This window comes from Grammomys surdaster, unplaced genomic scaffold (genome assembly GCF_004785775.1).
Source record: "Grammomys surdaster isolate TR1022 unplaced genomic scaffold, NIH_TR_1.0 126153, whole genome shotgun sequence".
NCBI classification, from domain to species: Eukaryota; Metazoa; Chordata; class Mammalia; order Rodentia; family Muridae; genus Grammomys; species Grammomys surdaster.
In genome coordinates, this window is record NW_021620961.1 from 857,225 (window position 1) to 874,252 (window position 17,028).

Consider the following 17,028-nt stretch of genomic DNA (forward strand, 5'->3'; position numbering starts at 1 on the left):
TGAATCCTTGATCTTTTGAAGACTTTTAACACGAAGGGATGTTGGATTTTCTTAAAGGCTTTTTGAGCTTCTAATGAGATGATCATGTAATTTTTGTCTTTGAGTTTGTTTATATAGTAGATTATATTGATGGACTTTTGTATATTGAACTACCCCTGCATCTGTGGGGTGAAGGCTACTTGATGGTGGTAAATGATGTTTTTGATGGGTTCTTGAATTTGGTTTTCAAGAATTTTATTGAGCATTTTTGCATTGATGATTTGTATAAGTGACATTGATTTGAAGTTCTCTTTCTTTGTTGAATCTTTGTGTGATTTAGATACCAGGGTAACTGTGGCCTCATAGAATAAATTAGTAGTATTCCATCTGTTCCTATTTTGTGAGATAGTTTGAGGAGTATTGGTATTAGCTCTTCTTTGAATGTCTGGTAAAACTCTGTACTGAAACCACCTGGCCTTCAGCATTCTTAGGTTAGGAGACTTTTAATGGCTGCTTTTATTTCCTTAGGTGTTATGGGACTGTTTAGATAGTTTACTTGATCTTGATTCAACTTTATTATGTTATATCTCTCTAGAAATCAATTCATTTTGTTTAGATTTTCCAGTTTTGTGGAGTAGGCTTTTGACATAAGACCTCATGATTTTTGAATTTCCTCAGTTTCTGTTGTTAAGTCTCCCTTTTCATTTCTGATTTTGTCAATTTGGTAATGTCTCTGTGACTTTTTCCATAGCTGAGCTAAGAGTTTGTCTAATTTGTTTATTTTCTCAAAGAACCAGCTCTTGGTTTTGTTGATACTTTGTATTGTTCTCTCTGTTTTTAATTAATTGATTTCAGCCTTGAGTATTTTCTGCCTTCTACTTCTCTTAGGTGTGTTTGCTTTTTCTTGTTCTCCAGCTTTCAGGTTGTGCTGTTAAGTTATTAGTATGAGATCTCTCCAATTTCTTTATGAAGGAACTTAGTGCTATGAATTTCTTTCTTAGCAATGCTTTCATTGTGTCCCATAAGTTTGGGTATGTTATGCATTCATTTTCATTGAATTCTAGAAAGACTTTAATTTCCTTCTTTATTTCTCTCCTGACCAAGTTATCATTGAGTAGAGAATTGTTCAGTTTCCATGAGTATGTGGGCTCTCTGTTGTACTCAGCCTTAATCTGTGGTGATCTGATAGGATGCAAAAGGTTATTTCAAACTTCTTGTATCTGTAGAAACTTGCTTAGTGTCCACTTATGTGATCAGTTTTGGAGAAGATTCTATGAGATGCTGAGAAGAATATGTATTCTTTTGTTTTAGGGTGAAAGGTTCTGTAGGTATCTGTTAAGTCCATTTAGTTCATAACACATGTTAGTTGAATTTTTCTTTATTTTCTGTTTTGATGATCTGTTCCTTGGTCAGAGTGTGGTGTTGAAGTTTCTCATTATTGTGTGGGCTTCAATGTGTGATTTGACCTTTAGTAAAGTTTCTTTGGTGAATGTGGGTGCCCTTGCATTTGGGGCATCTATTTTCAGAATTGAGACTTTTTCTTCAATGAGTATTAAGTGTCCTTCCCCATTTCTTCTGATAACATTTGGTTGAAAGTCTATTTTACTAGATATTAGAATGGCTACTCCAGCTTGTTTCTTGGGTCTCATTTGCTCAACCTTTTTCCAGCCTTTTACTCTGAGGTATTGTCTATCTTTGTTGCTGAAGTGTGTTTCTTGTATGCAGCAGAAGAATGGATCCTGGCTACGTATACAGTCTGTTAGCCTGTATCTTTTTATTGGTGAATTGAGCCTGTTGATCTCAAGAAATATTAATGACCAATGACTGTTAGTTCCTGCTATTTTGATGTTGGAGGTGTGTGTGTGTTCCTCTTCTTTTAGTTTTGCTGTGAGATTATTAATTTATTGTGATTTTTTTGGGTGCAGTTATTCTCTTAATGTCAGAGCTTTTCTTCTAGTATCTTCTGTAATGCTGGATTAGTAGAACGATATTGATTAATTTTTTTTTCATGGAGTATCTTGGATTCTCTATCTATGGCTATTAAGAGTTTTGTTGTGTATAATAGTCTGGGCTGACATCTGTAGTTTCTTAAGGTCTGCAAGACATCTGTCCAGGTTATTTTGGCTTTTAGAATCTCCGTTGAGAAATAAGGTGTAATAATGATAGTTTGCCTTTATATGTTAGTTGCCTTTTTTTTCTTGTAGCTTTTAATATTCTTTTTTTTTATTCTGTAATTTAGTGTTTTGACTATCATGTGGTAGGAGGATTTTCATTTATGGCCCAATCTATTTCATATTCTGTAAGCTTCTTGTATGTTTATAGCTATTTCTTTCTTTAGGTTAGGGATGCTTTCTTGTATGATTTTGTTGAAGATGCTTTTTGGTCCTTTTAATTGGGAATCTTCACCCTCTTCTATTCCTATTATTCTTAGATTTGATCTTTTCATAGTATCCCAGATTTCTTGGATGTTTTGAGTTAGGAACTTTTTGTAGTTGGCATTTTCTTTGATTGATGTATCCATTCCTTCTACGGTATCTTCTACACCTGAAATTCTTTCTTCCATCTCTTGTATTCTGTTGATCCTGACTTCTTTCCCAGATTTTCCATCACCAGGTTTGCCTCCATTTGTGTTTTCTTTTTCTATTTCCATTTTTAGGTATTGGACCATTTTATTCACTTTCTTTGCCTGTTTGATTGTATTGTCCTGAACTTCTTTAAGAGACTTATTTGTTTTCTCTTTAAGGGCTTCTACCGGTTTGATTGTGTTTTCCTGTATTTCTTTAAGGGAATTATTTATATCCTCTTTAAAGATCTCTATCATCTTTGTGAAATGGAATTTCAGGTCACAGCTTTGCTCTTCAGGTGATAGGATATCCAGGGCTTGCTGTAATAGGATAGCTGTTCTGATGGAGTCATAATGTATTGACTTCTGTTGATTATGCTCTTGTGTTTGTATTTTGCCATCTAGTTATCTCTGGTTTTGGTTGGCCTGGGTGTCCTTCACTTGAGCAGGCAGACCAGAAGTGCCTGGAATATTTTTGTAGACAAAATACATAAGGTTTGAACAGGATGACATGAAAGATATGATTTCTCAGTAGTAGAAGAGTTACAAGGCTATATTTGGGGGCTATTGTTATTGAAAAAGAAATCAGAAGTAGGAACAGAGGTGTATATGAGATACTAAACAATGTAGGGAACAGTACATTTTGTTGGAGACCTGGTTAACCTGAAGTACTTGTAGGGTAACTACAGGTGCATACTAAATAGATGATTTGGGACACAGTTTGAGGCAGATGATTTCACTTAGCAGACAAGTCCTAGCCTCATGAACCTGATGCTCAGAAATTGATCAACAGCACTGAAAAGTAAACAGCAAAATAAAACAAAACAAAAACCCAAAACCAACCAAACAAAACCAACACCCTATTTAGGGAAAGTGTTTAGGATATCACACCTACACTGCCATATGTGGTGGCCACATGGGTGTAATGAACATTTTTAAAATGCAACCAATCTTGTCTAACACACGTGGTTTTAAGTACATACTCAACTTTAGAGACACAGAAAAATATATCTAAGTTTTGCAATAGTGATTGCATGTTAAAAACCTTAGCATTTAAGATATTGTAGACTACAGTATGCCATCTTACTTTCTTATTATGCAGATTTCTGTGGAGGCCAGAGGTACCAGATTTCCAGGTGCTGGAGTCAGAGATAGGTGTTAGGCACCAACAAGGGTTCTGGGAACTGACCTCAGGTTCCCTGGGAGAGTAGTATGTCCTGTTAACCATTGGGTCATCTCTTTAGCAATTTTTATTATTTACAAAAATCCAGCTATTAGAAAATTAAAACTTATCCATGCTGCTCATACGAGCATCTGGTATTATGTTTCTATTGGGAAGTTCTACTCTATAGAATGCTAATGGACGGATATCAAAGAGACTTTGGGGCTGAGAATATAATCATAGACCATGCAAAATGTAGAGATCTAGGAAGAAGAAGAGGCCAAAGAAAATGTGATCGCAAAGGCAGAGAAAGTGGTGCTAGTGTCCCAGGGGCACCGGGAATCTGGAGCTTCAGAAAGCCAGTGCAGTGAACATGATTTTTCTGACTAATGAGCATTATTTTATTGGAAAACACAAGAAGAATTATTCTTCCAGAAAGGCATAATATCAACAAGACTGTAAGATGAAAATAAAAGTTACACTGGGTTGAGAGGCTGATGTCCAAGTGTCCACTTAGTAAATCAAAAAGTAAGAAGAAAAAGAAAAAACCTCTCTTAAGTATCTACAAAGCTAAATTGAAAAGAAACATTTTTTGCTTTGAAAAAGTACTTTCTACTTTATTTTCTTGCAGTGAAAAATGAGGTGTTTTGAACAGTGAGACTCTGGTAATTTAAGCCATGTGTCTCCTGTTTATAGAATATAGGAAAATGGGTTGCAGTAAAAAAAAAAAAATCACTGTCACAAATGATTAAAGATGCATTGTGAGGGAAAAAGGAAAATGCTCAAAACCCAAGGATACAAAATTATAGGATTCCTAAGAAACAAAGGTTGTCTCTTTTGCACAATTGTCTTTTGCGAGGGAAAAAGAAAAGAACATCATTCCCACCCCTGGGTACATGACAGTAGGAAAGAATGGTTTCTCAAAAGCATTTTCCTTGAGGCTCCTGACACCGATGCCTTGTGACCATTTCAGGACTTTCAAGTATTTACCGATCAAGTCTATTATATCCTACAATGTCCTTCCGGCAGAAACTTGGGTAATTAAAGTGATTTCTTTGGAGGTGGGTTTAGGGCAAAGAACAAATTGAGGTCTACCAAGTCTCTTCAGGGAATCAGAGCTTTGGAGGTATTTGGATCCTGCTCAAACTTATAAAATCTTAGGTAGTTTCAGGGAAGAGAGAAAATGGGATGAAACAAATCAGCGGAAGTAAGCATGCATGCATGAGGTCCTAGTACAATGAGAATAAGGAAAAAGAGAAAGGCATGAGCACTGAATGTGAGAATGTGTGGTTAGAGACCACGCGCACCCAAGTGTGGATTCCATGTTTGCTGTACTATAAAATAATAGCAAGACGTGACAAATTGTTATTTGCTATTAGCTGTGAGTTACTGGAGTGTAGGCGCTTGTACTTGCAAGTTTTCACTCATTTATCATACTAACCTCATGTGGTTAGTATCGTGTTGGAGTCACCAATGGGCACTGTGAGATCAGGTGACTTATTTAAGGTCAAATAGTATCATTTTATTAGTGTATATACATTAGCATGTCACATACCTTACCTGAAATAAGAATTATTAGCCAGTGCACATTAATATGGTTTTGCTTTTTATTTCATTACAGATTATTTGTTCTGCCTCATTTCTGGACTGAGGATGTAGAGGCAGATGTCATCTAAGACACTGTTAATTGTTTGGAGATGCAATAAAAAGCAAGATAAGGGCTGTATGAAAGGTAACAGTTAGAACACTGCTTTGTATTTGTCTAGAGGAAGCCACATAACAGCCTTATCAGTGGGTAAGGTGTGTGGTGATATTGCACGGATGATGTTGGGTATGAAAGAATCAGAGGATCCATAGAAAGAGATTTTTTTTGTAACCTTTTTTTTTTTTTATCGTGATGTGTGTGTGTAATCATGCTTATCTTCAGTTTTACAGGGAAGAAAATTGACCATCGACTTAAGTTTGTTCCATAGCAAGAGTTGATGTGCCCCATAAGTAATTCCTGGGCTGTCAGTATAGAGCAGGGAGAATCAGGGTAACAGAGACATGTGTGTGTCTCTGCCTTACAGAATGACCCTCCAGGGCAGAAGTTGGAGACAGCACACATCCGAACAGTAAAAAATCATATGGTAAAGCTCCACTGTGTGGATCCTAAATCTGTACTTCCAAAATCTTTGCTAAGCAAAGCACAGGGCAGAAAAGCAGTCTCCACAACACAGAAACTGAGGACTAGCTTTATTGAGAACTGGAAGAAAGGGATAGCTCAGACAAGGAGCCAGGAACCATGGGTAGAATGAAGACTGGAGGTCATTTCAGTTAAATGCAGGAGGGGGTTTGGTAATTGAACAGGAAGAGTTTAACTCTTGAATTCTACTGTCTAGGCCTCGTGTCAACCATGAATTCCTGAAGAGTACTCTATGAAGTAATGGGTATTAATGTGGTAAAAAAGGAATTGTTATAGACACTCCCATTTATTAAAATATGATAGATTGGTGCCTGAAAATATGTCTGTCCAAATTAAGCGATTATTAGGTAAACCAACGCAGGAAGTTAGGAAGGATGAATGTGTTTTTAAAAAAGAGAATAATTTAGTTCTTTAGAAATGTCAGATTCAGCTTGAATTTATTGAAGAAATTGCTCATTTTATGCAAGTAAATCTAAAGACTCTGAGTCTAGCAATTCTGAGGACATCTCAAGAGAGAAGCACATTGTTCTTGAACACCGCGAAAGCCAGTAATAATCACTTCTCAGAAGTTAGAATGAACTCACATCAAGTGTAGCTTAAATACTTAAGGAATAAGCAGTTATTTTTCCTCTCAAGTAATAAGCTCTGCAGCATTGTAACTGGGAATACTTATGCAGCAGGAAACAAACAAAAAGAGATTTAATCCATCATCCCTGCACAGTAATTCTAAATCTTGTACTTTGCCTATAGTCTTTTCATATGCTGGCATGCAAGTTGTATCATGGCAGATTTTTAAACATTAAAAATCCTTGAGTTTTATTGTAATATGTCATTTCCCAGTAAGCCATCTTTCAGGTTGCAGAAAGCACTTAAGGTTTTTGTAGCTGTAGGACATGTTAGAGCCCAGAATGATCATCATCTAGCCTCTGTCTTCCTCCCTCCCTCCCTCCTCCCTTCCCTCCCTTCCTCCATCTTTCCCTCTCTCCCTCCATCTTTCCCTCCCTCCCTCCCTCCTCCCTCCCTTCCTCCTTCCCTCCCTCTATCCTTCCTCCCCTCCCTTCCTCCTCCCCTCTCTCCCTTCCTCCTCCCCTCTCTCCATCCCTCCTCTTCTCCCTCCCTCCTTCCCTCCCTCCCTCCGTTCCTAACTCTCTTTCTCTCCAGCATTTAGCTTCATCATCAATTGATCATTATTACATATAAACATAATGCATCTAGCTTCACGGAATCTACAGAGGTTTATATTTGTGTTGAATCGTGTGTAGTTGATGGGCTAAGGATTGTAGAATTGTTGCCTATGTAAATTGACTTAAAATGATTTTCTACCTTACAAAAACGTATTTGTACACAGTTGACTGCATCTTCATTGGTTTAGGAATTAAACTGTGAGTTCATATACATTGACTAGTGTGATGGTTCAATTAACACGATGTAGAGTCACGGGGCAGAGAGATCCAACAAAGAACCTTCTAGATCGCGCTGGGCTGTGGGTATGCCACTGAGTTGTTTGGGGTGGGAAGGTCCACCTTGAATGTGGGTGGCACCATTTCCCAGGCTGTGTGCGTGGAGAATGTGAACTGAGTGCAAGCACGCATGTGCAAGCCTCCATTGACCAGCTGCCTTAAGTTCATACCAGCCTGTCTTCCCCACAATGCTGATGGGCTGTAACCCAGAACTGTGAGCTAAAATCAACTCCTTCTCCCTTATTAAGTCTGCTTTGGTCAGACTATTTTGGTCACAGCAATTGGAACAGACACTGAGTACATCTAGTTAATACAAGATTATTATATTCTGTGTGAATGTATAAGTCTGAATACTCGTGAAGCTGACTGTGGCCGTACACAGGTATTTACTGAGCAGAATGGGTCATAATTTTATTCAGTCACATATTTGAGCATTTGGTCACAGGCTGACAGTGTGCCAGGCACCGTTTTTATTTCTGGGTGCACCACAGTGAGGTGAGGTAAACAAACAAACAAACAAACAAATAAACATCTCTGCGTTCATGGGTTCTATTACTGCATGATAGAAAACAAAATAAACAGAAAATGTATTAAGAACCGCATTGCTTATTAGAATGCTATAATTCTACGGGTAAACCAAGCAAGAGTAGAGGAATCAGAAATTTGTTAGAAGTCACATTGCAAAATACGGTCTAAAGTGAGAAAACCAATGGAGTAAAGGCTTGAACGACAAGGGTCAGAGTCTTTGCAGGTGTCAGAGATCACTGGCTCTATCAGGTGTCCTGGAATGTTTAAGCCATTGTTGGAGAAGTGGGTAGGCAGGTTTGGCTAGAGTGTAGAGAGGTTTGAGACTTTTACTCAGCGGGTGTTTATTCTGTCTGAAGAGACCAAGGAACAAAAACCTATTTGCACTCAACAGAAGAAAAGGATTTGAAGAAAGAAGTTGTCATCAGTCTGAAAGATTACCTCATTTAAAGAGAGAAGAAAGGGGGAAACCAAACAATCAGAGTGGAGGACTGGATTCCAACAATCCAGGCTCAGGCACGTGGTCAAACCCCATTTAAAAAAAAAAAAAAGCACAATAAAAGTTTAGTTGCCAGCCAAGGAAAAGGAGGCTGTTGATAGCAAAGCTTGTACACTGTGAGGCATTCAATTTAGAATTAACTAATGCATCATTGCAAACAATCAGCAATATCTTCAATCCTTTTCTACCCACGCGCGCGCGCGCGCGCACACACACACACACACACACACACACACATTAAAATAGAAAGAGATGGGCTCCAAGGAAGTTTTTTTAGGGTAACTGTGTGGAACATTTATATTTAGAGAGCACCGAGGGAGTAGTTTGTCTTTTGAGCACAAATATACATTAGAATATTTCTTTAGAAACAAACAAGAAATATCTCCTCAAGGTTTTAAAATAGCTAGTGCTATAACACAGAATAGCCACCAGATGGCAGTAGAACTCCATTTCTGTCTCAGGCTCATCCTTGTTCCTCCACCTAATTTTCCTCGAATTTTTATCATTTTGTTGGTTTGAGAATGTGTGTGTGTGTGTGTGTGTGTGTATGTACACAGACACACACACACACATATATATGTCTATAATATTACAAATTTACAGAAAATAATACATATGATTTCATCAGTAAACTATCTAGAATTGTTCCTCTTCAATAAACCATATATTTTTGAGACTGATAACTTTTTTGATATATTCTGAATGCAACTAAGCGTTAGGAGGTAAAATGCTTCTGTAGTAATAAGCACATGTGAAAACATATCTAATATAGAGATATTATTAACATGTATATCCTTATTTTATATTGTTTTGTATTTTGGTTTTATTCTTTATATATGTTACATCCAGACTGCAATTACCCTCACACCCTTCTCAGTCTCTCCAAACCTTTTCTCTCCCCAGATTCACTCCTCTCTCTGATTCTCTTAAAAAAAGAAGTAAAACAAACTGATTTTTTTTCTTCCAGGAAGTTAAAAACGCTAATGTTAATTTTGTACATCAAACTGAATGAAACGCTGTGCTCTGGAGTTTAAAGAGCCCAAAACTAATGGATTCAAGAAGATCTTGTATGAATTCTGGCTTCACTTCCTCATGGCTGACCTTGGGTAAATTTCCTCAGGTTCTTCTGTGCTGGTAAGTAATAAGGACCCTGTTCCATACAGCTGTCTCAGACTCAGTGACATCACAATTATGCATGCAGAATTTAAAACACAGTGCAAAATAATAGAATTGCTTCCTTTATTTCAAAGAAAATGTCACACCTTAATTGCTATGTGTGTTTTAATGCAAACTAGAACGATAAACCTACATGCAGTTAGCAGAGTAGATAGGGGCTCCTTACAGATGCCCAAAAAAAGCAGTCAGAAGGCTTTCCATCTCTGAACTCCATGTTCTCTGTTCTGAAACATCTTCCCATGTGCTGTCAGGAAGCATGGCACTCTTTGCAACTCGTGTGTTTGGGCTTTGTTCATTGTAACTGTATATTTGCCATGTAAACGATCTACTGTGCTGCTCAGTGCATCGTAGGAAAAGCAGAATGAAGAACAGGGCTCATCAACAGGCAATACTGCTGTCTTTATCCTTAGATGTGATTTACTAAGAACTGACAAAGTCGGGGCACAGGCTGCAACTCACCACAGCACCCTGCAGACAGCCAAGAGACTGACACTGCAGCTCTGCGCTCTAACCTGGCTTCATGTAAGAAATCTGATGAGGTTATAGTGCACATTTTTCATTTCTACACTATGAAGGAATGAGGCTGCTTACAAGAAGGAAGCATAAAACTGTGTACTCCGAGAACAAGGCTACTGGCGAAGACGGTAGCAGGATGCTTAGCAACACAGTGTGTAGCTCTGAAAGGGTTTTAGATCTGTCTTATATATTTGGACTTAGGCAAGAAAGACATTAGAGCATGTTTTCAAAAGAATGTCTGAGGAAATAAAATGTGACGCTAGGAAACAATATAGGAAGTTTTTGTTGCTGTAAAGGCTGCTCATCTGAGATAAGTGTAGAAAAATAAAAAAAATGCCTTGGATAGAGCTAAGTGTACTTTAATTATAACTATGTTTTGTAACATATGTCTTTGAAGATGAAAAAATCTTTAGAGGATTTACATCTCAGAGATGGTTCTTCTCCACCATCATGATGAACTTGGACTTTCTGGGTTTCCTATGTCCATTTGATGGTCATGGAGAGCAGGGTTTGCTTATAGAAGCACCTGCATGCATGTAGGAGAGGTTTGACATTTTATCGGGCACCTTCTTCCCAAAGTAATTGTTTCCTACTTCTGTTTGCTTTGCCAGCAGTCCTTCAAGTGGATACAACCTTGGTAGTTTCATGCTCAAGTATAACTGAATAAAGACCTTCATTTTCCCAAGGCAAGAGAAACAACATCTTAGCTCTTACAACTGGGAAGACTGGAGTAAATCTTCACTGGAGAATTGTACCTGTCCTCAAGATCTATCTATATTAGCTATTTGCTATGTTTCTGTAAATAAAAAAAAAATCAACGAAAACAACTTTAAAAAGGAAGGACTCCCAGTTCTTGAGGAGTCCACCATGACAAAGAAATCATGGGAGCAGGAGTTTAGGCTCCTGATCAAACTATCTCCAGCAAGCAAGTGAGGGGAAGGAATGCCCATGTGAAGTGAGCTTTCTCCTTTTTACAGAATCTATAACCCATGCCCTGAGATGGTCTCAGCCACTTTTAGGATAGGTTGTCCCACTTCAACTAATTTAATCAAGATTATCCGTGATGGTCCAGAGTCCTGTCTCCTAGGTGATTCTGGACTCTGTCAAATTGGTAATCAATATTAGCCATCACAAGGTACTCTCTTTTTCAGTTAAGATCTCTATTGTGTTGCTTCTGATTCTTGAGTTAAGATGTCTCCTACTTTTCTTGTACTCATGTGGTCAATAGTCCACCAGTTGGTATACTCCAATTGTGCTACTGGGTCATGTATGTCTTTATGATGTCTGACATTGACTTCTGGTCATTGGCTTGGCATTTGTCTTAGCTCCTCCCAGGAAAGAATATGAAAAATGCCTTTTCTTCTTTAACCTTGATTTTTGTAGAGGAATTTTAATCCAGCAACATGGCTGCTCTGGTAAGGGATCATATCCAAAGACTTCTAGGTCTGTGTGATCAATCCATCTGGAATGCAGACATGCCAAACAGTTTTAATCCCTCTAGCTGACATATAGCCAGGCCCTTTGTACCCACTGTTTGTAGAAGGAAACAGGCATGTTTGAAAATCAGGTCTAATTCAGGGGCAGACAAAATGATGAATCAGAGAAAGATTTGACAGAATGAGTCAGAGATAAGAATGAGTCAGAGATAGGATATGCTCAACTCTCAGGAGAACAGAAATGAAAGAGAGGACACTAGGACATTTAAGGGAGCAGTAGGGAGAGAGAGAAAGAGAGAGAGAGAGAGCGAGAGCGAGAGCGAGAGAGAGGGAGGGAGGGAGAGAGAGAGAGAGAGAAAGAGAGAGAGAAAGACACACAGAGGGAAAGACAGAGAGAGAGAGAGAGAGAGAGAGAGAGAGAGAGAGAGAGAGAGAGAGAGAAAGAGAGAGACTGGATGCAGACTATCCAGTGTTGTCTGATATTGCTTCTGAAAGGCCTCTAGAGTAATCATGTTTGTAGAGACAGAAAAATGGTAGGGGCTTTGGTAAAAAGATAGTAACATCTGTCCATTTGAAGTTATGAAAACATTTTCAGCAGTTTTAATTAGCTTCTGCCTTATGTTCTGCTTTCAGAGAAAAACAATCCATCTTGGTTATAATGTTCCTTTGTCTATGACTAGAAAACATTGGTGTGGTTAAGCAATAGATAGAGATTTAGGATTGGCCTAGGTGGCTTAAGAAGAGAGTTTGTGATTTTCCTGGGTCTAGCACATTTACTGAGTAAGCATTCTACTAAATGAAGCTCTCCTATGTCAACTCACTCATGGGCCCACCAGACCGAGAGAGGGTGCACATTTCTTGTGGGACATTTGAGTCCTATAATCCCTTAGAAAGTAGACCTACTGTTATCTAATGGACTTAGAGTATTCATTAGTAGTTGGTGTTTGCATATTCAATATTCAGTCAGGAAGTCTTCTATTTTCATACCACTATGGCCAATGACAACTTTGAACAGGCATGGAGTAATATTAGATTAACCAGGGTAAGATGAATGAAGATTAAGCTTTCTAAAGGGCATAATTCTAGGTCAAACAGAAAAGCCACCTTGAGCTATCAAAATACTGGTCAAGGGAAACTGAAAATGGATGGCGAAGGAGATGTATGGTGTATGCTATTCACAGTTCAGGTTGACAGCTGCAGCAAGCACTGTTTCATCAATGCTTAGCTGCTGGTCTCGGTAGACACTGGCTGGCTCAACATGAAAGGTCAACCATAATGCCCTGGACTTAAGAAGACAGCATTTTGGGAGCTGTGTAATCTAGAAGAGGCTGTTGGAGACAGTGTTATTTTTTATCTCATCCACTTTTATGATAGCTAGTTTGATGCGGGAATTAACCAGCTACCCACATGACAGACCTCATACTGTAGAATTGTAGACAATACTACAAAAATTATTGCCACTGTGGACCTCTGTCTGTTTGCCTTGGGATTCTCTGGGGCCTTGACATTGACTGTCCTTAGAAACATGCTCAGTTCTCATAAGTGTAAAGCTTGAGCCTTTGAGGGGGATGAGGCCCTGCTAGCACTGCTACCCACAGGAGGATAAGAACCAACTGATAAATGCTCTCTGTTTTCTCTCTTCAAAGAGAAAAAGAGAGTAGATATAAAGAGAGAGATTGATTCAGAAGTGTTTCATGAAATTCCTCAGATGTTTCAAGCAGATCCAACACTGAGCACTAACTTGATAATGCATCCTTGTATTGAATTTTCCTTCTGCTCCCCAGGAGGCTCACTTCCCAAAGAAAGCACTGCATTGAAGACATTGACTAAGAATCGCCTCTGAGGGATCACAGTGTAGGAAACATCCTGCCTGACAATTTCAGTGGTGGGGAAAAACTACCACCACAACAAAAACAAAAACAAAATGAAGAGGAGGAGGGAGAGATAACACACAGCATGGTGTGTTTAATTATGTGAAGGCAGCAATGCTGAGGTTAAAAGGCCGTTTTCAGGACACAGACAAATTGCCTGTCAGTACCTATGATGCATATGGTTTTCTTTCTTTTTAGATTTCGCTATTTGTAGTAGATCCAGTGGCTGATCAATAGAGTAGAATTAAGAATATTCAGTATGCTAAACAAGAGAGATGTCATGTATATTCTGAAGGTATTAGTTAGAGATGCAAGAAATGTGTGGAAACAAACAGCTTTGTCAGTTTTTTTTTTTTTAATCCCAGATGGATATACAAAAAGGAAATGACCATGAGGATGTAGAAGCAGAGAAGGACGGCAGGGCCAGGCCAGCGGACCTGGCGTCAGCTTGTTAATCTGTTTCAACTCAGGCTCATTGGCTAAACCAAGGGAAAGATTGCTCTCTAGATACTCCCATGTATTAATTCAGGTAACAGGAGAGAAAAGCAGAGCTCTATCTCTGCGGATACAGGTGGTGTTGGGAGGGCAGGCAAGGGTGTCGAGCATGTCCACAAACTGCAGCATCACATGGCTTTTCCTATCGGTTTGGATTTCGTGTAGATCTTTCTCTAAGTTTGGTCTCTGACTCAGGCTCACCATATTTGGCATAGTCAGCAATTTTCCAAATCTCAGAAATGTACATAAGACACGAATCAAAAGTTCAATAGCATAGTCCTAGCTGAGAGCAGAAGAGACTGGAGGTGTTGTTGGTAAGATTTTGCTGCACCACAATAAACTAAGGTGAGCAAGGCTCCTTGGGTATTCACAGGAGCAATCAAGAACGTGCAATCCTTCGTGTGGACGTGTTCTTAACGTTGGCACAAGTACATTTTCATGAACTATGATATAAAAATGATTTTCCTGAGGTTTATTTTTTTTGGGGGGAGGGGGAGATGCTATGTTTGTGCTACAGTTTATCACCAGACTACTGGATATTGCACATCATTTACTTAGGTGCTATAATGTACAAAGGGAAGTTTCTAGCATGTGCAATGCTCCCCTGGAGAGCAGATGCTGCGAACCATTTGGAGCATTCAGTTCCAAGGGAATCCAACCAAGTAGGACAACTGAACACTCAAATGAGTGCGTGCTATCACAGTGCTGCTTTAAAAATAAGTGGAGCATCTTCATGGTTAGTCCCCAGCAGAATATGATAAGGAGAATATGATAGCAGGAGTTGATATGAACTCCAGAATGCATCTGCCCTATCTACACCTCCCCATCCGGATCTAAGGCTGCTGAAACCCCCAGAGCCTTGTCTGAATGTGGAGAAAGGCTGTTTTTTGTTTTTGTTTTTGGAAGGATTCTGTGATTTGGTGTTTAAAAAAATAAAAAACCACTGTATTTTCAGTTTTTCCTATGCAAGAAGCCAACTGTGGGACTTTGATTTACATAACCCTTTGTGCTTCTATTTCCTCGTCTCTAAAATAAGGCCTATTATAATTCCTGTGTCATCGCATAGAATATCAAATAGTATGTGTAAAATTATTTATAAATAGGAAAGGGCCATCCATCTCCAGTTCATGCAGTTTCTCCTCTTCCTGGGGAAATCTGGACTCTCCACTGTATCATGAGATGGATGTCACAGATCGGGAAATTTACCTTTCTCGGTGTCCGCCCTTTTGTCTGCATTATTCATCTTTGTCCCATTTGGAGGGCATGATGCCATCCAACTGTGCATGGTTCTACACGTCAATAACAACTCCAGAGAAATTGAACTTAATGTATGCCGCAACACGTGTCTGAGAACAAATGGGCTGTGAGCGGGAAACGCCGGTTCCGCCTTGCTCCTGGGGAAGTCATGATGAGACAGCTGTGCCTATAAATGAAGCCATTTGAGGAGTTAACATGGAAGAAGGCACCACATAATCACCAAGTTCTGCGGAGCCACGCACAGACCGTGCTTTAGAAATTAATAAAACCACCGAAGACGATGGGAAAGATACACAAAAATGAAAGCCAAATGAATGGATTCGATTTCTTGTGTGGTTCAGCAACTCTGGATCCAAAGGCTGCCAGGGTCTGCTGGGCTATGGCTTAAATGGTATTTCTGAGTGATTTACACCACAGCCATGTAAGAAATCAAAGTCAAGCAGGGTAAAAATAAAGAATGATCATACTTTTGATTCGAGTGGCTAAAAAACTACATTGGAGATGGGAAAGAAGTTGGTAAATAAAAATAGTTTTGCCATTGTTACCGATTTAAAAGCTAATGACTTACCTGTCTTAATGTTTTCAACATTAATTTAATTTCAAGAACCTTGTTGATCATCTAGGCATGTGCTCATTCATTTATTCAATCATCCAAAAACATTACAGAGCTTTTCCGTGTACCTGGAATCATACTCAGGGCTTGTAATGTGCACCTGACATAATTCTCATAACATTCATTTCCCACAGTTATTATTATTAATCTTAATTTTCAAACACGGAAACAGAGACCCCTAGGTTATGAGCGTCATGTCATTTTGATAAATTTAGCTGGCCATGGATGTGGAATTTGAATCCGTTTTTCCCCCTTTAGTGTCCAACCTTTTCCACTATAACCTATGTTCAGACGTACATGTGTATGCATGTGTGCTCACTTGTGCAGGTGTCTGTTAAACCCAGAGATGGACATCTAATATTTGCTTCTATTGTTTGGCACCTTGTTTTATTTTGAGACAAGATTTCTCATTAAACACTGAACTTGACATTTTGGCTAGACTGGCTGGTCCGGAAGTCCCTGGGCATCGACTTATTTCTGTTTTCCGCAGTGTGGGGATTGATGTAAGTGTGGCCAGACTTGACATTTGTGTAGGTACTGGGGATCTGAACTCAGGTCTTTATGTTTCTTCAGCAAGCATTTTATCCGCTGAGCCATCTATCTAGTGCATAAATTAGTTTTAAAATATTTATTAGTTTTTTAACAAGTTTTGGAGGCAGCGTAACGACATACTTACCCAGAGTGTACCCTGAATGAGAGGTCGTAGAAAAGGTAAAATTATGTCTTTGAGACATCAAGCATCTGTGTGTTATGGTCTGCCTTGCAAAGTGGAATATAGCTTATTTATTCTAGTAATTTCACAATTAATTTTGAAGCCATGCTATCTGCCTTATTGGAATGCAACCCACGAATGGCAAGGGGAAATTTGAAAGGGCAGATCTCTGTCTTTCATCCCTGCCCTACTGAACCAGAGCTGATAGAGTTAGGCTAAGAAGGCTGGATTTCTAACCAGCAGACCATTTCACTATGACACAGGTTGAAATGGGAGGAGAAATCACCCCAGAGCATTCTGATACTATATGGCTGGGGGCATGGTGGTTCTTCTAAAGGCGGGTGCAGACAACTTTTGCCCAATGTTAAGGTCTAATTGCTAGGAGACCTTTCCTGACTACATTGAATGGGTCTGCATACCAGCATAACCTCTCTATACAGTTCCCACTCTGTGAGAACTACATCTTTAGGCATGTCCAACTCAGTTCAGGACACTGTGTGAAAGTGGAAATGGGCATTAAGAATGTGGCTGATCTCTCTCTCTCTCTCTCTCTCTCTCTCTCTCTCTCTCTCTCTCTCT